A 23,402-nucleotide genomic window follows, 5' to 3' on the forward strand; every position below is an offset into this window, starting at 1 on the left:
TTGGTGTAGTTTACGTGTACTGATTTAACTTCGTTGAGTTTGAACCTCCACTTTTTCGTCCAAGTAGACACTTCGTTGAATGAAACTTGCAATTTATTTGTAACTTCTTCAACAGTTTTACTGGCCGCTAATATTGCCGTATCGTCTGCAAATGTTGCTAAGAAAATTTCTTCGTTTTGCGGGATATCTCTGGTGTAAAGCAAGTACAAAAGGGGTCCCAGCACACTTCCCTGAGGCACACCAGCCCTCAAATTTTTAAAGATGGAGTACTCTTCCTCAAATTTTACCTTGAATATTCTGTTGGAGAGGTAGGACTTCAATATTTTTGGAAATGGCTCCGGCAGAAACTCCCTTATTTTGAAGTTGAAGCCCTTGTGCCAAACCCTGTCAAACGCCTTGGCTACGTCCAAGAAGACAGTTGAGCAGTATTCCTTGTTTTCAAGCGCATTTTCAGTAACGTTCGTTAGCCTGTGTACTTGGTCGATAGTTGAATGTCTAGACCGAAACCCAAACTGATGGTCGGGGATGAGACCTCTATTTTCTATTATTGGTTTCAGGCGATTCAATAAAACCATTTCAAACAGTTTCGACAACACCGGTATGAGTGAAATAGGTCTATACGACTTCATCTCCTTGGCAGGTTTTCCAAGCTTGGGTACCATGATGATTTCTGCGACTTTCCACTGAGCTGGGACATGATTAAGCCTCAGCGACGCATTGAACAGAAAAAGCAGCTTTTTTACAGCAATTTGTGGCAGGTTTTTCAGTATATTAGCTGTTATCAAGTCGTAACCTGGGGCCCTGTTATTTTTTAAGGGCTTGATTTCAGCCTTGAGTTTAGTCATTTTAATTTTCGGAACTCGTACAGCGTCAATCCTGTTCGCCGAAGTTAGTCTTTCTTCTGAGGTCTGTCTTGGGAGTGGTAAAAAGATACCATCGAGATAGTCTGCAAAATTGTTCGCCTTTTCTGCATCGCTTACTATACAGGAACCATCATCCTTTCTAATAGGGGGAACTTGATACTTAGGTTTCCTAATATTTTTAACAAGAAGTAATTGTGGTCCTCGTCAGCCAATAAGTTATCTAAATAGTTGGCTACAGATGCATTTTTTATCTCTTTTAGAGGTTTCTATAGTTTATTCCACAGTTGATTTACACGCGTTTTATCCTGTGGAAATCGCAAGATTTGCCATACTTTGCGTGCTCTCCTTTTTTCAGCGATCAGGTTCCTTACTTCTAGAGAATTCGTCACATTTTTTGCCCTATTTTTAACTTCTGAGGAGCTACTCCAGGCTGCGCCCTGTACATTTGTTATGAATAGACCAAGTTCATCCTCAAGTTGGTATTTAGTTCTTAGTGGTACGTTTAACACTGTGTTGTTCTCAAGTATGTTTTTAAATAAGCCCTATTTGGTTGTCCGGTTTGTTAGTTTGCAAATGTCACTTTTGAGTATCCCTTCTTCCGAGACCGTTAATATAACTGGAGAGTGGTCAATAAGTTTAAATCGTAAGTTTCGGTTATATATGTGTAATTGTCGGAAATTCCTCTAGTTATGAAAAAGTCCAATAGGTCTGGAGTTCTGTTTCTGTCTGTTGGCCAATAAGTTGGCCTTCTGGTGGAGTGAAAATTACAACCGATTTCAGCTGCTGCTTCGTAAAGAGCCCTACTTTTCGGAGTCGTGAGTCTGGACCCCCAGAAAGTATTTTTTGCATTGAAGTCACCACTGATCGGTAACTCCTTACCAATCAAGCATTGACTTATAATCAGCCACTTTTAAATTATAGCGTGGGGGACATTTAAGTTTTAAATTATGAAAATATTATTTTAATAATAGACAAGTTTAAAATTATTAAAAAATTATATGGGGCGCAGTTGTTTTAATGGAAAATTTTTACAAAATAAAAACGAACACACTATTGTAGTTTCAATTTTTAATATAAAAATTGATAAAATTTTCATTTTTATTTTAAATTAAATTTGACAAAAGGAACTAAAAAAAAAAATCGCATATTTTTTTCGAAATTCAATTTTTTTTTTGCTTTTTGTTAGTTAACTTTTTGGTAATTTTCTCGTAAAATTCTTCCCGGTTTGCGTTTAATTGAATGACGCTTTAAAACGAACTACAAAATAAAACTTTGAATTTGGCAATAAGTACTTAGACCTTTGCAACACTTTGTAATTAAAACAATAACATAAGAGATACATGCATAATATTATGTACATAATATTATGTATGTAAATGCAAATTGTCAATTTTAACTTACAAATGAATAAATGTAACACGAATTTATGACCCAGCTTTACGGAATGATAAAGCGAATAACAAAACAAAAAGGATATTTTTGATTTGTTTCAAATCAAATTCATCAATATTTCAAATTTTTTTGAAAAATTTTCAGTTTATAAATCAAAATTTCATGTTTAAACAACTTTCATGTTTAATCAAAAAACGGGAGGTCCAACATTAACCATTGATACTATCCTTATGTACATAGGTGCATTGGCTGAGAATTTTTTCAATCAAATTTTTTTGAACCCTCCAAAACTACCTTTAGATGTTAGGGTTTCCCTCCGCCTGCCCCCTACCAGAGCCAATTTTTTTTTAAAAAAGACTCCAAAGAATCACCATACGAGAACTCTATCACCAATTGAACCACCCTGTATTTAGAAATCAATACAAAATTGTTTTTTTGCTATTTATTACTACCAAAAATTTTATTGTAAAAATATTTTTTTTTAATTCGAACGGCCCCAATTATTTTATAATTTAAAAAAAAAATTTATTGAACTAATTTATAAAATAAAATTTAATTATTTACGGTTATTGATTCTTAAATATATATATATATATATATACAAAATCCGTTATAAATGATTGGAACGATTAACTTTAAATTGAATTTATTTGTACAAAAAGTGGGAATAACATAAATATCTATATAATATGTAGATACCTAAACATACTTATACAATATAGGATTATTATATAGAACGGAATAGGTACTAAAATTTATCAAACAAATTATAGAAATATAAAAAGTTGTTATTCTCTTAAAAGAGAACGGCAGTTCTTCTTTAATAGAATGAATAAATACATTGATATTGTATTCTTATATAAACATGTATATAATTGTATTTGTATGTACATATATATTTATTTATTTAATTTTAATATAATTTCATTGGAAAAGTTTCTTTTCCGTGCGATCAAAGTTTTTACCCCTACCTTTATTATTTTATAATAATGATCTGAAACAGACCATTTTATAAAAGTTTATTAAGACTTTATTCCGGAAAAAACAAAAAAAAAAAACAAAATGAAATATTTTGTTCAACTCTTAAATAATATAATAAAAATAACTGTACAAAGAAATGTTAAGAAGCAATTTAGAAACGGTTGAATTCTTTTCCACTAAGTCAAGAGGTAGCTCTTAAATCAATAAAGTAAAACTTCTATAAAATAAAATTAGTTATATAAATGTAGGCTATATACTAGAGACAGATTTAAGTATATAAAGTGAATTAAATTAAATTTGTATAATGGATTTAATATTGTTCCTGTTAGATCACAATAAGGTGGAAGGAAATTTTATTGAAAACAAACCTAAACTAATGATAAGTAAGAGAAATTAAAAGTGATTATGATGAAAAATTTTATTTTTGCTTATTTTTATTTTTAAAATGCAGCAACAAAAATATAATTTTTATCACTTCTCACTTTTATTTATTAATTGTTAACACACAGGTAAATTTTTAAATTAAATTTGAAATAGGGGGAAATTTTCTCTTTTCTCTCAACAAAAAAAAGTCTTGTTTCTTCATTGTTAAATCTCAGGTTTTTTCACTATAACAAAACAGTCGTCTTAGTGTCGCACGCGAGTTTTTGTATGCTAGTTATTTTCTCATTTAATGTGTTCCTTTAGTTTTCCAGTAAAATTCATATATAACAGTCACATTTCATGAATCATGGCCATTTTCATTTGGGATTTGATTGTATTCGCAATTGGGAAATTTTTTTAAATCTTGAACAACACAAACAACCACTAATTTCTTAAAAACATTTTCAACTCTGGTTAAACTATCTATATTGTATTCAATTACAAATTTGTAACGTTAAGAGTTTGAAAGCTTATATAAAAAATTTTCAATTCAATTTCAATCTTAACTTCTCAATGAAGCTCTTACGTTAAAGTTAAAAGAAATTAGCAAATTTAATGAACTTGACTAAAAAAGCTCAAGTCCTTTTAATTAGACTTACCATTTCTATCTTATGGCTATTCTGGTTAAGGCACATATTTTCATCTGCTCTAAAATTTTAGATGAAAAGTTCATTTTTACGCAATCTAAATTTTTAGGTTTTGTAATTTGTTTGCGTTACACAATTTTTTTCAGTTAGAAAATTTATTATTAAATTATTACTCTCTACATACATACATATTTTCATTATGCATGTAGTTACACGTGAAACACCTACAATATTTAAAAATTTATTCAAAATTAAATTAAAAATTTATTGGAATATTTGTGTTGCTCTGAATTTGGTAATTTTCATTATAAAAATATTGAAATATTTTTTTTTTAATTTAAGCTTATTAAACAATTTTATTGAAAATTAATATCGTAAATTATATTTTAGGATGAAAATTTGAATTTCTAGGGGAAAAAACAGTTTTACAGTTTATGTAATTGTTCGCAATTTTTTTGTTTTTAAGTATATGATTGTACAGATTTATGTTTAGAATGGGTTTTTTGAGGGTTAGAGGGTGTTAGAAGCTTTTTTATTGTGATATTTTTTTTATGAATATTTAAATACAGTACCTATTTATTATAGACGTCAATTAATTGTAAATCGATAATAAAAAAATGGGTTAGAAAAAATTTTTTTTTTTTTTGATATTTAAATCAAGGATTTAAAAATAACGGTGAAAATTTAATTAATTGCTGGTTTCTGTAAGCCATTGAAAAAATCAAATTGCGCTTAATGCAATCTTTATGTACTCAAGAACCTTGACGATTTGATATTAAATTCACGATAATGAAGAGATCACGAAAATATTTTTAAAATGGGCAAAGCTAGCATAATAATGGTATTCTTCGATCAATTTTGTTGCAACTTTTTAATAAAAATCTATAATTTCATATAGATACTTTTATACGCTAAAATTTATACTATAAATTTCTCAACAAATCTTTAAAATTAATTCTATACGATCTGGAAATGATTTCAAATATTTTTTTGATTTACGATTTTTTATTATAAAATAAATTTTTACATAGAAAAATTCAAATGTAAAAATCGAATATATCAAACGCAGAGTCATATAGAGGACATTATAAATTCCAATGAAATGAAGTGAATGTTAAGGCGTATACATACAAACAAATATGTATATAATATTATTACATGAGCTGATCTTATATATAACTATCTAACTGTATTATTTTGTATATGTAATTATAGTAAAGTGTATTATTAAAATCTATGTGATTTTTGTTTTAAGTATTCCAGTTAGAAAAGAAATTTATTTAACAAAATTGTTATATATACTTTGCATATACATTTATATATTTATTAAATATCACTCTGAGGCAAAATTCTAAAGAATGAGTAGCAATCAAGAAAAGTTAAAGAGTAAATTTGTATAGGGAAATTACCATTTCCTAAATTTAAAAATAAACTTATTTTATCTTTTATTTTATTTTACACTAAAGCACAAAATTAATATAGATATACAGTATTAGATATCATATATACATATAAGGCTAAAAAAAATATTTTCACTTATATAAGAAAAATAGCTATAAGCAAAGAAATGTTTAATTTATAGAACTGAAATTGATTTTTTAATATTGTTAAGTGTTTGAATTTAAATTCAGTTTTTCGGCCATTCGACTGTCTTTTCAATTTATTATACATTTTATATAAGGTGTGAAAAAGACGAGTAGATTAAAATTTCTAATTGAAATCAGCAAGTGAAATTAGCGAATGACAAAGTTTGAACCACCTTAGTGAGTAATAATACCTATATAGCTTACTCACGCTCTAGTGAAATACTCGAAAACTAAATTGGAATATTGTAGGTTACGTTTTGCAATTAAGTTAGTAAAAAATTTAGAATGATGAACATTAATTTTTTCGAAATACTGTGGGTAAAAATTTGTTCCAATGTTTACTTCAGATAAACTTTTTTTAAATTATACCCTAGTACTTAGCACACAATGAATAAATTTGAAAAATCTTATTTAATTTTTATTAAATTTTACTTTTAGTAGTCAACTTGTTAATGTTTCTTGTAATAAAGTATTAAGCTGTTCTGTAAGATAAAACGCAAAACGAAACAAAAAACATGAAATATTTCACATAACTTTGCTTAAATTTTTTTTATTGTTTATTAGAAGTTGCCAAAAATTCTTGCATACAGCGATAAGTTCGTATCCAGTTTTCTTCAAATAAATCATTTCGTCATCTTTATAGCCATTTTTTTTATTACAATTTATTTTTTCTCTTTTAAAACTTTTCCTTTATTTTCGTCGCTCATTTTTATTAGAAAATTCAATCTATTTTTAGGTAACAGGAGACAATTTTTTTTTTATTTTCTAAACAACTTTATCTATCTCGTTTTTCAACTGTAAAAACGGAAAGAGAACATTTAAATCTTACTGAATTGAATTTCCTGCATAAATATTATACAATAGGATAAAGAAAAAAAAAATTGGGAGTAAAACTTCAAAAACAAATCGAAGATAAAAAAAAAGAGGGGAAAAGAAAAGTGAAGGAAAATATTTTGAGAATCAAGGCTCTTAAGGAAAAAATTTTCGAATTTAATTTTTCTGACTTTCGATTTTTCTGTTTTTCGATTTTTTTTTTTTTTGTGGAAAAGGTGAAAAAGAAATAAAAATAAAAAATTTTGTGCTTTTCTTTTCTTAATTCAGAGCGAGAAAAATGTATTCTTTGGAGATAAAAAATTGTAAAGATCATTGCTTGAAGATGTTGTCATGGTCTCTACTCTTCGTCTCAAATTTATTATGTTAAAAAAGATAAAAAAAAATTCATAAGAGGAACAAGTGGAATTGATTGGCACATCTGAGTCTATTTGTCTGTCAGTTCTTTTTAAAATGCTTATTAAAATATTAAATTGAATTTTCTCGTCAAAAATTCAAAAAAAAAAAAAAAACAAAGGACATAATAATTTTTTGAAATCTATTAAATTTTAATTTAATGAAAATCGAGAATTCCGGTACTTATTGTGAATTTAGTAGAAAATTTTCGGAACTTTTTAAATAAATTTGAAGTTAAGAAATATTTAAAATTAAATAAAATAGAGTAATATTTTTTTCATAAGATCTATAAAAATTACTTTGAAAAAATTTAAAATACCAGAAAGAAGATTTGCCATTCAAACAACCGCACAGCATTTTGTGCTACCCAAAGTCTGGAAATAACTGCTGAAATATAAAAATATTTTTTGCTTTATCGGCCAACCACAAGTACGATTCAGATTTTTTTTTTAAATTTACTTTTCATCTAATTTTTCAGTAAAAATTCCTTTAAAATTTCCAAATATTATGCTTTTCATAGTAACTTACAAATACAGGGTGTTCGGCTAATTATAATAGAATGGACTTGAAAGAAATTTGAAAAAATATTTTAATTTAAAAATTATTCTTATTTTCCTGATCGTGCAAAAAATTTGCTTTTTCAATAATAGTTTTCATATTTTGCTTATTCCTATCTGATTTGGAATTTATTTGCAACTAGTGATAACTTTTGCATCATTTTATTTAACTTATTACCAATCTGATTCCAAAATTTGTGTAGCAAAATGTAACCAAGAATCTACTTAATTTTTCCATTATTTCATTGGTTTCACATAACTACTATTGCACATACATTTTTCACATCAAACACCCTGTTTTCATAGGATACATTTTATACATTATTAGTATAATATATTCATGATTAACGTCAGGTAGATACAATGGCTATACATATTATATTTTAACACACAATCTATATATGGTACGTAACTTTAATTTAAAAGTGCCTAAAAGTAATAAAAATGACAAATTTCATAAAACTTGAAAGTAATTATAAACATTTAATTTTTAGAAATAAAATATTAAAGGTATAGTTGCAAATTATTACTACACTTACGATCTAAAAAAAATAATATTGCATTTGAATTTAGAATGAAATTTAAAAATTAATTGATTAAAATTAATTTTCATGTTCTTAGACTTTAAATGTTTTATTTTAAAATGAGGAGCTTGAATAGAAGTGTAGTAAATGGAAATTTCTACTGCACTATTTGCAATTTAAATATTATAATGAAAGTTAAATTCGACCTAAACACATTTAACTCAATTTAACACTCGTTGTCGCACTAAAATGCTTGCTACTAGTAAAGAATCCACAAATATGACTTGTTCAACTTTATATTCCAAAAAATATAAGAAAATTGTATTTTAATGAAACAATTAAAAATGAAAAATTTACTAGACAAACTTGTCATCTTTAACATTTAAGGCAACATAACAGGAAATTCATAATAAAAACTCCAAACTGAACTTTAGTAATTAATAATAATATTTTAATATTATGTAATAGAGAGTGATATGATAAATGCAAATAGACAGCTGTGACAGCCACAAAATTATTTAAAAATTTTTCTTTTTGAATTTTCTTTCACATCCAAAAAAAACCACAAATATGCAAAATTTTCACAGAAATAAGGATCTAGAAGTTTGATGCTAATTATAAAAATTTTTATTAAATATGAAATTTCCTTTTTTAATTTCAAGTAATCGTAGTGCCAAGAATTTAAGGAGTTACGTCACGTCTTATACGCTTTAAATAACTTAGGGGAGTTGACATCATTATGTGAATTTCAAGGGCTTCCACACATCAAAAAATGTATAGATTTTACTAAAATAAGGGGACCGAAACTAGTTGCGTTGGTCCATTTCGACATTAAGTCATATTGTAATGCGTACCCACTTTACTGTGTGCATGCCTAAACACGGTAACATGATATTCGAAAAAAGGCATTTAGCCCGATTGAGGTTGTGCATTTCACAGGTTTAATTAGGTTGTGACATTGCAATTTTTTATACACTTAGAATAATCGTACTTATCTAAATTAGAATCAATATTATAAAAGATGCTATTACTATAAAAAACGGCTATAGGATACCGACACGTAATTTTTCTTTCAGCAAATTGGGTCATTATTAATATTTTAAGTTCCAATAAACATAGTAAACTGTGAAAAATTATGTGTCACAATAGAAATTACAATATAACACAATTTAGTACAATTTACATTTGATAAAAAAATCTTGGGGAAAGACTAATATCCTTTAAGGACATAAATTACAAAATTTGCACAAATTTCACTGATTTCATTTTAAACATTTTTGTTAGTTTGAAAAAAATTTTTATTTTAAATTGAAGCTGTATAACCATTATTACAGCACTGTGTCAAACTTTTACATAAATTTATGCAAATCAGACAATGAGGTGCCATTTTTCAGTAAAATTTTTATATGGAAACCCGGTTATTACAGAAAAATTTTATTTTAGTAAGAGAAGGTATTAAAAAATTTTAAGAAATTGCCACTTATTCTCTTTGAAGAAAACTTTTGCTGTGCCACAAATTCAACTTTCATAGGGATTTTATGGGGCTTTTTGTAATTTGTATATTACAAAGAATTATTTTTGTACTCTCGGTCCGAAGCTACTCATTTGAATAATAACACTTTATTACCATTAGGTTTACACAATTAAGACGTAAGTTAGTCGTTTTTAATCACGTTTTTCATGAAATATTAAAAGTTCGAATTATAATTTAGAAATTAAAATTTAAAAACGTGTTCGAAAACAATGAAATTCCATTTATACACATGAACTTAACAACCTTCTATAAAATTTCTTTCGAAATATCTTTATTATTTTTGTAGCTATGCGCGACAAAACTTGCCTGAATTTACGCGAGAGTATAAGTAGCTCTCATTCCCAAAGGTCTTCTTCATAATAAAAACTTTTGTTTCTATATGTGCTTTCATACAGAAGACAAATGGAATTTAAAATCTTTAATTGACGTTAATATATTCTGTCTAACATTATAAAATCAGTGGAGAATTCAAAATACTTTATTTTTAACTTTACATTGTTTGGTCAAACATGTGTTTTAATTTTCGTCTGGTTCTTTTTGGAATTAATTTTTTTCCAGGTTCTCTCTTTAAAAAAAAAATTAAAAATGACAATAGAAGAAAGAAAATAATTAAGATGTAATGGTTTAATGGGACTTTTGACTTTGATCGATTGAAAAAAATCACGACATGATGTTGGCTTTTTACCATATTTTTTATATTTTTTGTTTTCTGTGTAATTTTTGACTTTATAGAGGACATTAAAGTGATTACAGAAACAGATGAATTGAAAATAAAATTAAAATTTTTTTTAAATTTTATTTTTTGGTCACTGATTTTTGTCTTCGGGTCTCCTTCCATAATATCAATTTGAAGTAGCTTTGCTTTCGAAATGAATTGTATCAAAAGACTTGTTTTATTAACAAGTCTAAAAAATTTCTTTTAATAAACTTTCCTTTGTGAATGTAGAAATGATTTAAATTAGTATATAGGATTAAGTACTAGTACTTAGCATTTTGTTTATAAAGATTCGAATTATTTTAGATAAAGTGAATAGGTACATAACATATTTTCGGGATGAACTTCATTTCATTTCAATTTAATCGTATTCGTATGTCTGCTAATTTGTCCATTGTGGTCGAAGCACTCATTTGAGAATTGAGAAGATTTCAGGTTTTCGAAGCCTTATACCTTGGCTTCGTGGTTTTATTCCGTGACATATTCAGAAATCTATCCCAAGTAGATATTCACTTTATTGAAAAAGTTTTAAGATATTTCATCATTTGTTTTATTTTGCGAATTTTTGTTTCCATAATGAATGTTCTAGTGATTTCTAGTGGTCATTGATTTTCAAAAAATTGTAGCAGAAAGCATATTTCGGTATTATTTTATAAAAAAAATACAGTGGTGTGAACGTATGCGGTATGTTCAACTCTACTTTACAAATTCGCGGAACACTGTTCGAAATTCTAGAAATTCTATCGTTACCGTTTCTAGAAATTCGAATCATTTAACGTTTCACCATTGCTTACGTATCCAAACTTCTCCTATTGCAGCCTCATGTGCATCAGCAGTTCCACTTTCGCTTTCCGATTTTGAAGTTACTGTAACATGATCTTCACATTCACCTTCACTTTCTATATGACTTGTTGGGTAAAACTTATCACTTCCTGGTGAAAAGTCTTCTTGTTCGCTACAAGATTCTTCTAACACTTTTTCTATTTTATCCGATCCAAAATACATAGGCATACAATCTAAATAAAATTTTAAGAAATCCAAATATTTTATACGTAAAACATGTGTTAAAATTCGATGCCGAGAGTTCTACCGGTACATATATGTAACAGTCAGATTAAAAGGGTTAAAGGTTCGCAAATTATTAGAAAAAATTTTCAATTATTCAAGTTTAATTTAAATTTATTAGAAATTATTAATGTTAATCATAATTATATCTATGTCAAATTCTCAGTATTAGAATGAAATATTTAATTAAAAATCAAGAACATTTCAAAATTATAACCCAATACCCCAGTAGTTATAATGCAATTAATATCCAATTATAATTTATAACTATGTATATATGTATATAAGGTTATAATTCATAATAATTAAAATATAATTACAATTAGTAAATACAAGCATAAAATTAAATTGTATAATTTTATGATTGAGATTATCTCCTCCTTAGAGAATTCTATCCACATATTATCTATGTATTGTATTGTGTCCTTCGTTTATTTTAATATTTGAATTATTTATTTGGAATAAAATTTATTAAATTTCAATTTTCTGACAAGACATCAACATGGGTTTTCATATGATATTGTTATTGTTATAATTTTGTTTTGATATATACATATAATATGTATATGTACATATCCTTTGGGAATTGATATTTTAGAACTTCTTGTTACTCATTTAAATACAAACGTACTTATATATAGCAAAACCAAAATTCATAGTATAAAAGTAGGCAAATATCTTATTACAAAACAATAAAAAAACGAAGCAAATCAAAAATGTGAAATTATTTAAAATGCCACAAGAATTTCCTAGAAAATTGTTTTTCCCCTTTGGTCAAGCTTAAATGAAAATTTTAGGCAAATTATTTCATATAAATTTCAAATTTATTATCATAAAAATAAAAGTATTGCCACATTATAGCATTATGTTGGCTAATGGAAAATATTTTTAAGAAAGGACGGTCAAAATTAGGTATTTCAATTTTACATGTTCCTCGTACGTACCTGGCTTCAATTTGAACATTCTGGACTATCAAGCAAATCTAATCCGTTAAGATGAGAATAAATGTACTTCAAGAGAATAGGTGTATATAATATGTAAGTTATGCAAAAATCAGAATTATCAGAAACACATAAAGTAATCTAATAGTTCGAGTATTCGACAAACACCATTTTCATTTTTGGAAAACGGAAAAATGACAACAATTTCTTTGTTAATTTTAAATAAAATTTTTTGAAGGACATTTGACGATGACCAGAAAAATTTTTATTTTTTTTTTTGTTTGTTTTGATTTTATAATAAAAATCAAATTATAGAATAAGGAAAAATTTCAATAATTTCGAAATAAATTATTATTCTACTCGTATAAAAAATAAGAAAAAAACACTACTTCATACCACTTTGGTATGGTGTTACTGGCATAGAAAAAAATGATGGAAGTTTGAATCATAAAAAAAAAAGAACTTGCCAAAAAAGAATAATGAAATTTTTGTGATTAATGTTTTGATTCCTATAATTTGTCAGTTTAATAAAAAAAAATAAATAAATAAACAAAAATGAGAGTTTTAAAGGATAACAAGATGATTTATTAAAGGATCAATTACAATATTTAATGTTGGCCTGTATCACTATTGAAGAGACGGATCAAGTATGCAACAAAATATATCAGAAAATTTTTAAAATAAATTAAATTTCTTTCCAAATGGAAAACAGCTTATTGCAGTAAATAATATTATACCGGTCTTCTGGTTCTACATTCGCTCTTATTTGTATAACTTTTAGTGTTGTTTTATTTTTCTTGAAAAATTTAGTCATCTTTGTACAGACAAAAAAATTCTGTTTAGGAAATATTTAAGTAAAATATCAGTGAATATTATCCATGACTTCAATAATGCTTTAAAAAAGATTTAAGTACGGTATTAGTACCGTCTCAGAGCTTTCAATACCTTTACATTGTAAAAAAAACTACTAAAGCTTTTGATACATTTTGGAATACAATTTTTACCATATCAATACAACTTTGACATTTGTTTGAAAATTTCAATTTAAAGTTCTGTGCAAATGTTAATTTTAAAAAAATGAATGTGTTCGAAAATATTGTTGTAAATAATTCAATTGAATTGAATGGGAAATCCGGTTCTACTTCAAGGATCTCAATATATATTTTGTTCCATAACGTGGATTTTTTAAAACGTTTTGATACGAATTCACTTTCGTATTTCAGCCTCACTGTAATCAATAATTTTTCCTATCCACGGTCCATTTCTTATTACTGCAAAAATTAAATGTTAAATCAATATTACATTTAATGAATTAAGGTATAACTTAGTGCTCTTTTTCCATTTTTTTCTTCAAATTTTAAAAATAACAAATACGTGAATGTTTTCAAAAAACTTTTTTGTTTATGAATTTGAAATAAGACAAATGACACTAAATTTTGTATAACTAACAAACGTTACCACACCACTGGAAAAATAGCATTCTTATGCTTTATTTTGGAAAAAACTTGATAGCTACCACTTTATTGCTGAAAATATATGCTAGTTTATTTTATCGGTTATTTCTGGTAACATTTATATGACAAGGTATAAGAAAAGCGTGCTCGATTTTTTCGATACCCGATTTACTTTTATTTTACGTCTCCATTACGTATAAAGCACATTTTGGAAAAGTGTACAATGTCAAGAGCTTTTAGTAAACTTTTTGGAATTTGATACTTTGTAAAATGTTACGTCTTAAGCGCATTATTGAAGTCACGGTATGTTTCAGTATCGTTTCCCAGTCGCAGATACCAAAAACAAGTAAATAAGTGGTTTCACAAATTTTCTTATTATATCATTTGTACATTTAGAGCTCGACCTTTCACCTAACTCACCTAACCTCTCAATAACGCACCTACTTAATAATTAATTAAATATCATTCCATTTTGTTTTTAATAAGTTTAAGTTTAAGTTTAAAATAACATACTCTTTCGGCCTAAAACCAACAACACTCATCTCTTATAAACATTCACCATTTTAATTTTTAATTAAAATCCACAAAAATTATCATGTAAAAAAAAACACAACTACTCAACTTTTTAAAGTTTTGCATTTTTATTATTAGATAAACCCCAAGTAATTATTAATTTTTTGTACTCGAAATTCTCCTATATACAATCCTTCCAGTATAAAAAATTTTTGCAGATTTTTGAAGGATGATGAATTTCCAGAACTTTTAGAATTAGGTATAATATTATTATTATGTCTAAGTTTTGATGGACTGACGTCAAAATTTGTTCTCTGATTTTTTTCTTACACTCTTTACATTTTAATAATATTTTGACGAACACAAAAAACGGACAGAAAGGATTTACAAATTTATTTAATATTTTTTTTATAGTTTCCTTCTTTTAATTTTTGTGTTTTCCAAGGTTTATAAAATTAAAAAAAAACAAAATATTTTAACAATAAATTTGTTATAAGGATTTACGTGAAATCTTTTCTAAAAAAAAAATTTTTTTGTTATACTGCACCGACATTGAAAAGTGACAGCAAAAGCCACTGGATAGGAAATTTTTGTATTATAAGCAAAAAAACCCTTAGATTTAGACAAAATTTCTAAATCCGGGGGTTTTTTCCTTCCTTTTTTTTGACTAAAATACTTTTAATTTGTTTCAAATTAGTTAATCATTTCAAATAATACAAAGGCCTATAATAATTATCCGAATAATTAGATTTTTTTTTATTTTTAGACAGGAAGAACAAGATTAACAAGTTACAAAAATTAACCCTTTTTTTTTGCAAAGAGGAAAAAAATTAAAGAATTAAAGCAATTTTTTGTTTGGAATTCTTGTTTTCATTTTAATTATTTTTGAGGATTAGGAAGATTCAGAAAAAAAAAATTTTACAAAGACAATCCATCCGTTTTCGAAACTTTTCTTCTTATTTTTACTGACCACCTAACCTAACCTACGGAACCAAGTGGTGGTACTTAACGTCTCTGGAACTGGGTCTTTACTAAGGGTCGATTTTAGGTTTTCTTTTACATATATTCAACAGATTAACATGAGTTTTTATATATAAGTTTCGTTTGGCAACATGAGAAGCCGCCATTGGAAGATATCAGATGTCAGGAATTAGACTTTTACTTTTGTATGTTCTAGTACGATATATGAAATTTGATATATGAGTTCTAGTTGTTACCAGAAGTTACTGATGAAGATTTTTCAGAGAGTTCGGATAGCATGAAATGAATTTACGATTTTCTTGGCATGTCAACTAAAAGTTAACTATAGTATCTTTAAAATTTGAAAGAAGTGTTTTTAGGTTATAATCATAATGTTGTGCAACATTTTCAATAAACTAGACAGTACAACTTGCGCTTGATAATGTGCTGGGTAGATCAGGTTTTTCTAAGTCGTTTTGTAATAAAATGATGAACCAATTGTTAAATTCTGAATATAAGTTTAAGTAGTTCTTAAGAGTAGAGATTCAGACATTTTTTTATAATTTGAATTATATATAGCTACCTTTTCTTAAAAAATATCAAAAGGAAAAATATTATATACGGAAGTATAATATATTATTATAAAGTATAAAAATGTTTATAACAGTTATAAGTACAGCGTATAACATATAATAATTACAGTGTTTATAGGTTGTATAACAGTATGTGAATGTATGACAGTTATCCGGAGCATCAGAATATTACTTTCCAATGAAAAACTAATACATACTCACTTGCTGGGATCCATTAATGCTGAAAAACCATAATTTATTCTTATTTAATAATTTATTCTTGTAAAGCACAATTTCCATAATGTTTAATATTCTGGAAAACGTTCGGAATTTTTTTTGAAATTTTCAACATTATTAATAATTTAAATAAATTTTAAAAAATTATAACTATTTTCAATTAAAATAAAACATAAGTGAAGACCTCATAATATTCTTAAAGAATATAAAATAATCTAAATAAAAATTTAAAACTCAAATGGAAGAATCAAAATTAAAAATTGAGTGTTTTAAAAAATTTATTTAAATATTATGCGGAAAAATGTTAGGCGGATACTTCATGCAATTTTGGCCCAAATATTTCTAAGTCGGTACTGTAGAGTATCTCAGCACACATTCCAGCATTAATACATAGGAACAAAATCTAATATTGTGCTAATAATCTTGTTTGGAAGACTCTATAACAATAATATTTCCAATAATATTAAATATTAAAGTTTTGGTAATTTAAATAATTTAATATTAATTTAAATACAAAAAAAAAAAACACATAATGTTTTCTGGTAAAATTAAAATGATATTTTGTTAAATAATACGAAAATTTATAATAGAATTAGATTTATAATAAATTTATCGATTTACATAAATTCATGTTTCCACTCCAGTAAATTTTAACAAATGACTTAATATGTGCAACATTTAAAATACGCACATATTTTAAAATTATTTTAAAATATTTAATTTTTTTTTTTGTTTTTATTTAAAATCCTATTAAAAATTTTCACATTAAAATCAAATTCATTTAGCATTAAATTTTATATGATATTTTTTTTTTATAAATATAATTAAGTCAAATTCGAGTTAAAAAACAATTTATTAAAAAAGAGCATACGAAATTACCCTGGATGCTGTAGTATAACACATTATTCGTTTAGACGTGTGAATATAAATTAAAACTTACACTATTGAATTTGATTGCATCAACTTTTTTTTTATAATAAAAAATGGCTGTATTTCACTATAAATGGAACTCTAGTTTGGAATTTCTGGGAAAATTAGAATTAAATTTGAAAAGATTATAGAATCGGCTTTCAGTCAGGTTTTCGTTTTAGTCGTTGTTATTCCTGACGCTTTTTTCCGAAAAATTAAGTGTAAAAAATTAAGGTTAGATACGATTGACTGTGATATCTTCAGAAAAAGTATTTCCAGCTTTAATGCTCACCAATTAATGTATTTGATTTGAAGCTATAATAAAATTCCCAGTTTGTGATAAGGAAAGATTTAAAAAATTAAGAGTTTTTCAGGGAAAAATGTTTCGTCATCCTTTCGAGTTAATTGCAATAGAAACGCTCTGTTTAACAAAAGAATAGTGTCCTCTCTTCTTATTTGTTTAAGAAACCTAATTTTAAAGTCTAAATATATTACAGTTCTGAGAAGTTAAAAAAATTGGAAGAAGTTTTATTTTAAAAAAGACCCAAAAATTTAGTTAACCTAATAGTAAAACCAATTTATTTTCTAGCTAAAATTTCATATTTTTAAAGAAGATTGTATCATAAAATTATTATTCAAATAATTATTATTATAAAAGAAATATGTACGTATATTATATGAAATATATACGTATATTATATATTGTGCAGATGTAGATAGAATCATAGAGAGACGAATATGCTGCGTTTATATAGCGGATCGAGTACTTGATTTAAAATTTCAATGTATATATGACTGTACCGATTGAAATTATATTTACTTGAAACCGACTTGAGTTTGATATTAACTGACAAGTATTCAAAACTGTAATATGCAGTCGACTTATAAGTCAAGCTAATGTAGCGTTTATATGAGTTCAAAATCCACCTGAAATCGACTTCAACCTGCATAAAAACGCAGTAAAAGATAGACGAATTCAAATTTTCAAAGAAGGCAGTGAATTTTCAAAGAAAGATTATTATAGTGGAGGTTTTCACAGCAATGACAGTGACAATAAATTTTTCATCTGACCAATTATTCTAGTCCTTTAATTTAGAAAAATATCAAAATATTTTCAACTTTTTTTAAGTGGTTTCAATATTTTAGTTTTTTATGAAATTTGAATTTAATTTAAACTGATGTCAGAGCATTACAGTCATTAGAATAATTAAAAAAAAAAAAATTTAATTCAATATTTTTATAAATTTAATTTAAATTTACTAAACAACCATATAAGTAATTGAATGTTTTTATTTACTTTATATTTTTTTATTTATTTCCGTTTTCGTTTTGTTGAATTTGGTTTGAAAATGTTATTTTCGGATGTCAAAATGGTTTTTAAAAATTAATTTAAATAATTTCGAAAAAACAAGGCATCTATTATTTGGAATTTTTAATGTAAATTGAGTTATTCACTCATAATATTTATAATAACAGGTACATATATAATTACATATATATATGTATATAAACGCTGAGAGTATCTTTGTAAAATAAAATTATTTAAAGCAAATTGAAAATTTCTATTGTAGTTCTACAGAACTATTTATTTTTCATGTTGAGTTCTTTCAATTCAAATGGAATTTTTCTAATTAAATAAAATATTTTCAATTATAATTTACAATTATTCATATTATACATATATATTTTAAATAAACTTTATAGTGGGTTAAAAATAACTATTTAATTATTTTGATTTCAATCTAGTGGTTGTGAATTTGTAAACATTGTATTTGAATACAATAATGAAATGTGTAAATATTTTATTAAAAAAATAAAATTGTGGTTATTTTGTTTAATTATGAGTAATTGTAAATAAGGTTATATAATCGAAAATATGCTTGATTAAAGAAATAGTTTGTAAAATGGAACACTTCCTATTAACAATATAAGTTTGGAATTCGTATTAATATAACACTTTTAGTGTAAATGTTGAAGCTGATCTATTAAAATAATATACTCTTATTATAACATATTGCATAAATTTAGGAGATTATTGTAATATTAAGAATTCATACTAATATAACAATTAAATTGCTAAAAGTAATTTCTTTAAAGCATAAGGCCTATTTTAGGGAAAAAGGAACCATGAAGTGAATTAAAAATTAAATGGTGCAAACTTTTAAGGGCATTAACTTGGGTAAGTTAAAAAGAAGTTTAATCAAGTAATAATGTTATACATTTATCGATATCTACAAGAATTTTTAGAAGGCGGAGCTCACTGCCATATGGCAGAAAAATTACTACGAAAATTAGAAAAATGCTTTATATATTAAAATTTTTACATTATGCTAAATAAGAGGTGTAAACTTAACCAAGACTCTAACATTTGTTTTTAGTTTTTCTTTGTGATTTCCCGAATAATTTTTAATTAATTCGTTTTTCGAAATTGCTTTTATCTTGTCGTACATTATGAAATTTTAAATTTAGAAAATAGCACAAAATTCAACTTGCAAGTAAACTACTTAACAAACTCTCATAATTTTCATGGTAAAGGTCATATATTTATGTATGTTGTACCCAATAACGTACCCAATTAACGAGCATTTTTTTAAAAAAATCTTGCTTTTTCTATAAATTTCGGAAACCGCAATTTCTTTAAATTTCTCGGTTTTGTATAGGAAACCTAATGGCATGTCTTGATGTGAACAATCATTATATCTTTTCAAAAACTACTTGGTTTCTTCGATTCTCCCACTGGAAGTTGTTAACTGCACAATAAAATTTAATTTATTGCTACTTTTTTGTTTCTCTCCCTTTACCAATCAAATGAAATTTTTTAAATTTAATCTATTGCATTCCAAACAGTATGACCATTTAACCTCAAAATTTTAAAGGTAATTTCCAAATTCTGGATTATATATGTCGATAATATGTTCCATTTTATCTTTTAAAACAAATTATTTTATTTTAAATCACAGCATTTAATAAAATAGCAGATAATCATTAAATTTTAAATGCGATAGAACGCAGTTGTTTGATTTTATGTATAATTTCTCTATTTTTATATATGTATAAGAATTTTCATTTACAAAAAGGAAATTTGCTTTTAAGAGTGAAAAAGATTTAGATTCCATGTTTTAATGTTAATTATGCGCATAAAATTTATTTTTGCATGTGAATTCAATTTACATCAACACCATTATATATACCTTATTTAAATATATTATATAGTGCGTCATTTCATTCCATATGGTGTTCATTGAATAATATTTTCGAATATATGCACATACATACAAATAGCTATAAATAATGGATGTTGACTACTTGGCATACTTTAAATAATGCAATATTCCTTTTCTCGTTTACTTAAGAGAAAATAATTCTTCAATTATCAAGAAAGAAAATGTCCTTATTATTATATTTATAGAAGAGATTTATTTTATATGGCAAATTCAATATGAATAAATTATTTAAATGACTGGCATCTACATTAACGTTAAATGTTTGTATATGTATACATCATAGTAGTAATATATGTATACATATTGTATGTATGCAGCGTGTAAAAAGTTATCTAGTACACATAATGTGTTATAATACAAATTTGAAAGATTGTAAATTTTTAAATTGAAGCTCACTTACGTAACTCTTTAAGAAAATATTTTATTCACATTAAAATTATTTTGCATTTTATACTAAGTAATTTTTGTTATAAATTCAGAAATTAAGAAAATTTTACATAATAATTTTGTTACGAAAATGTGTTAATTTCTCATAAATCTAATTTTTCTTATCCATCTAGATTAGTAGATTAATTTTAATTAATTAAATAATTTAAAATTTGTAATTGATATTTATAATATAAAATTTTGTTAAAATTATAACGCATTCTAGTTGAAAATTTAGAAAGATTAAAAAGGACATTTTATCAAAAATATTTACAGCTCTTATAAATACGAAAATATACTCTAACAATAATGTGCCATGCCTTAAAAAAAATTGAAACATTAGGTACAATGCGGTTAAATGAATTAAAATCTGAAATATTTTATGGAAATTTAATAATGCTCCTATAATTATAAATATTAAGAAAATGAAACAGGACACGTTTGAATTATTCGTAATATTTAGAAAAATATCTCAGAAGTAGGCTTGGTATTTTTGCGAATAACACGAAAATTTTCCGTTAGATTTTTTTCTTAACTTTGATAATTTATAGTCTCTCATTCACAGAATCTTATTCTTAGTCACTTTTTACGCATTTCTTCCAGATTTATTCTGCCGGGCCTACATATGAAATTACGTAAACTTCTTCTGAAACCGCATGAATAACAAACTAAATTTAGTCGATTTGATGTAGAAAAAAATCTGATGTGGCCAGCACATGATCAATCAGAAGTGTTCTGTATAGTTTTGCGAAAATGTTGCGTAAGATTATGAAAATGCCATTTAAATATCTCTTTCAAATTTAAAGTGCGCAGCAAGCTTTTATAGTGAATTTTCTAGGTACTAGAAAGTTGATCAAACAGTGACATTACCAAAGTAAATTCATATATGAAATTTCATCAAAACTGGTTCAGACGAACTTGAAATACACGCGTACACCCACAGACTGACGTCGCTCTAAAAATAGTTTATTTACCCTTCCCTACCATGGAGAAGTGTGTTTCCGAAAACTAAAACAAACTCATATCAAAACTAAAATCAGAAAACTCCAACGCAAAAAATCATTCGTTATGTAATTAAAAGAATAGATTAAAAAACTTTTACTTTACAAAGTTAAAAGTTAATTTTATTACAAAGTTAGAAAGTAAACCATTTTTTAGGTTACAAGGTAAACCTCTAACATGTCATAATAATATTCTTAGCGAAATAAAATTTTTCGTAATTGCAATAATACTGAGGCGGCAAAAATATATGTAGTTAATTAGAAAACTTGCATTCATTTTGACTTCTTTTGAAAAAACAAGAGCTTTCAGTCTCAATTTATAAACAAAGCACACACCGCCTACATATTTTTATACCCGTACGAACGTATGTTCGAAGGGTATACTAAATTTGCCTTACCGTTTGTAAAGCTAAGAAATAACGGTCTTAGATATTGACTCAAGTGTATGTTTTTGATCAGCGTCAAATTCTGAGTTGTTTTAGCTTTGTCTGTCCGTCCGTCCGCCCGTCCACAAGTTCACCAAATTTTCTCAAATGATTTATTGTAGTAAGTGCCAGAACCCTATTTAAACTGGACATGATGGGGGTACCGGTTCGGGTAGCTGTCATACAACTTCAAATTTGTTTGGCTATGTCTCAAAAACTATAAAAGCCATGGTATTGAAATTTCACACAAACGAATATATTAGTAGGGCCAATGTGTCTCATAAAAGTTGTTGAAATTACTTGGCTCCTTCTGGTACCTGCCACACAACTTCAAAAGTTATTTGGCTATATTTCAGAAACTATAAAAGCCATGGTATTGAAATTTCATACAAACGAATATAATTAGTAGGCTTGATAAAATTCGTTAAAATTTCTTAGCTCTTTCTGGTAGCTGCCATACAACTTCGATAGTAGTTTGGCACGCACAGTATTTTGAAAAACACATTGTACTGAAATTTTGCATAAATTAATATGGTAATACGGCAACTTAAAGTCATAGTCTGTCCCATAGTCAGCTATGGCATCTTTTTTCGCACATAGGATGACAAATTCGTACGGGTATCACAGAGTTAACAAGGTCAACTCTATTTTCTTTCTCGTTTAATACTAGAAACTAATTAGTTTCTTGCGTGTATATGAATAATAAATTTTCATAACTATTTATTTGGAATAAATTTGGTATAATATGTAAATAAACTTGTAACTATAAAACAAGAGAAATTTTTCATTTTTAAAAGCAAAAAATTATCATGTATGCAAATTGAAATGGAGAAATTCTAAAATAAAATGTTAATTAAGATTTTTCAAAAAAATTTTGTAATTTACGTCAAACGCAAATAATTTCGATGATAAATATTATTATTCAAGAGATGACAATATGATAATAATATAAGAGATTTTCATAAACGCAAAACTGCATAAACACAAACGTGCTGAATATGCAATATACATATTTTTAACTTTTCTAAAAATTCAAAAGGCTGGAGTTATGAGAGGCCCGTTTGAGGCTTTTGCCTACATTCTAGGCTGGCCTTTTGACTACCGAAGCTCTACCGAATAGCTTTTGAAGCAATCATAAGGATTCCGACAAATCATGTGAGAATTCTCACGGGTGCAGGCTTAAGAAACACGAAAACAAATTGGACTTAGAGACTGACGCGCCTCAATTGTACTTTGGATAAGGGATTGACACCCCAGTGCACCTTTTTAAATGAGTGTGGAGCGCG

This window comes from Condylostylus longicornis, unplaced genomic scaffold (assembly GCF_029603195.1).
Source record: "Condylostylus longicornis isolate FDR11 unplaced genomic scaffold, ASM2960319v2 ptg000104l, whole genome shotgun sequence".
NCBI lineage: Eukaryota > Metazoa > Arthropoda > Insecta > Diptera > Dolichopodidae > Condylostylus > Condylostylus longicornis.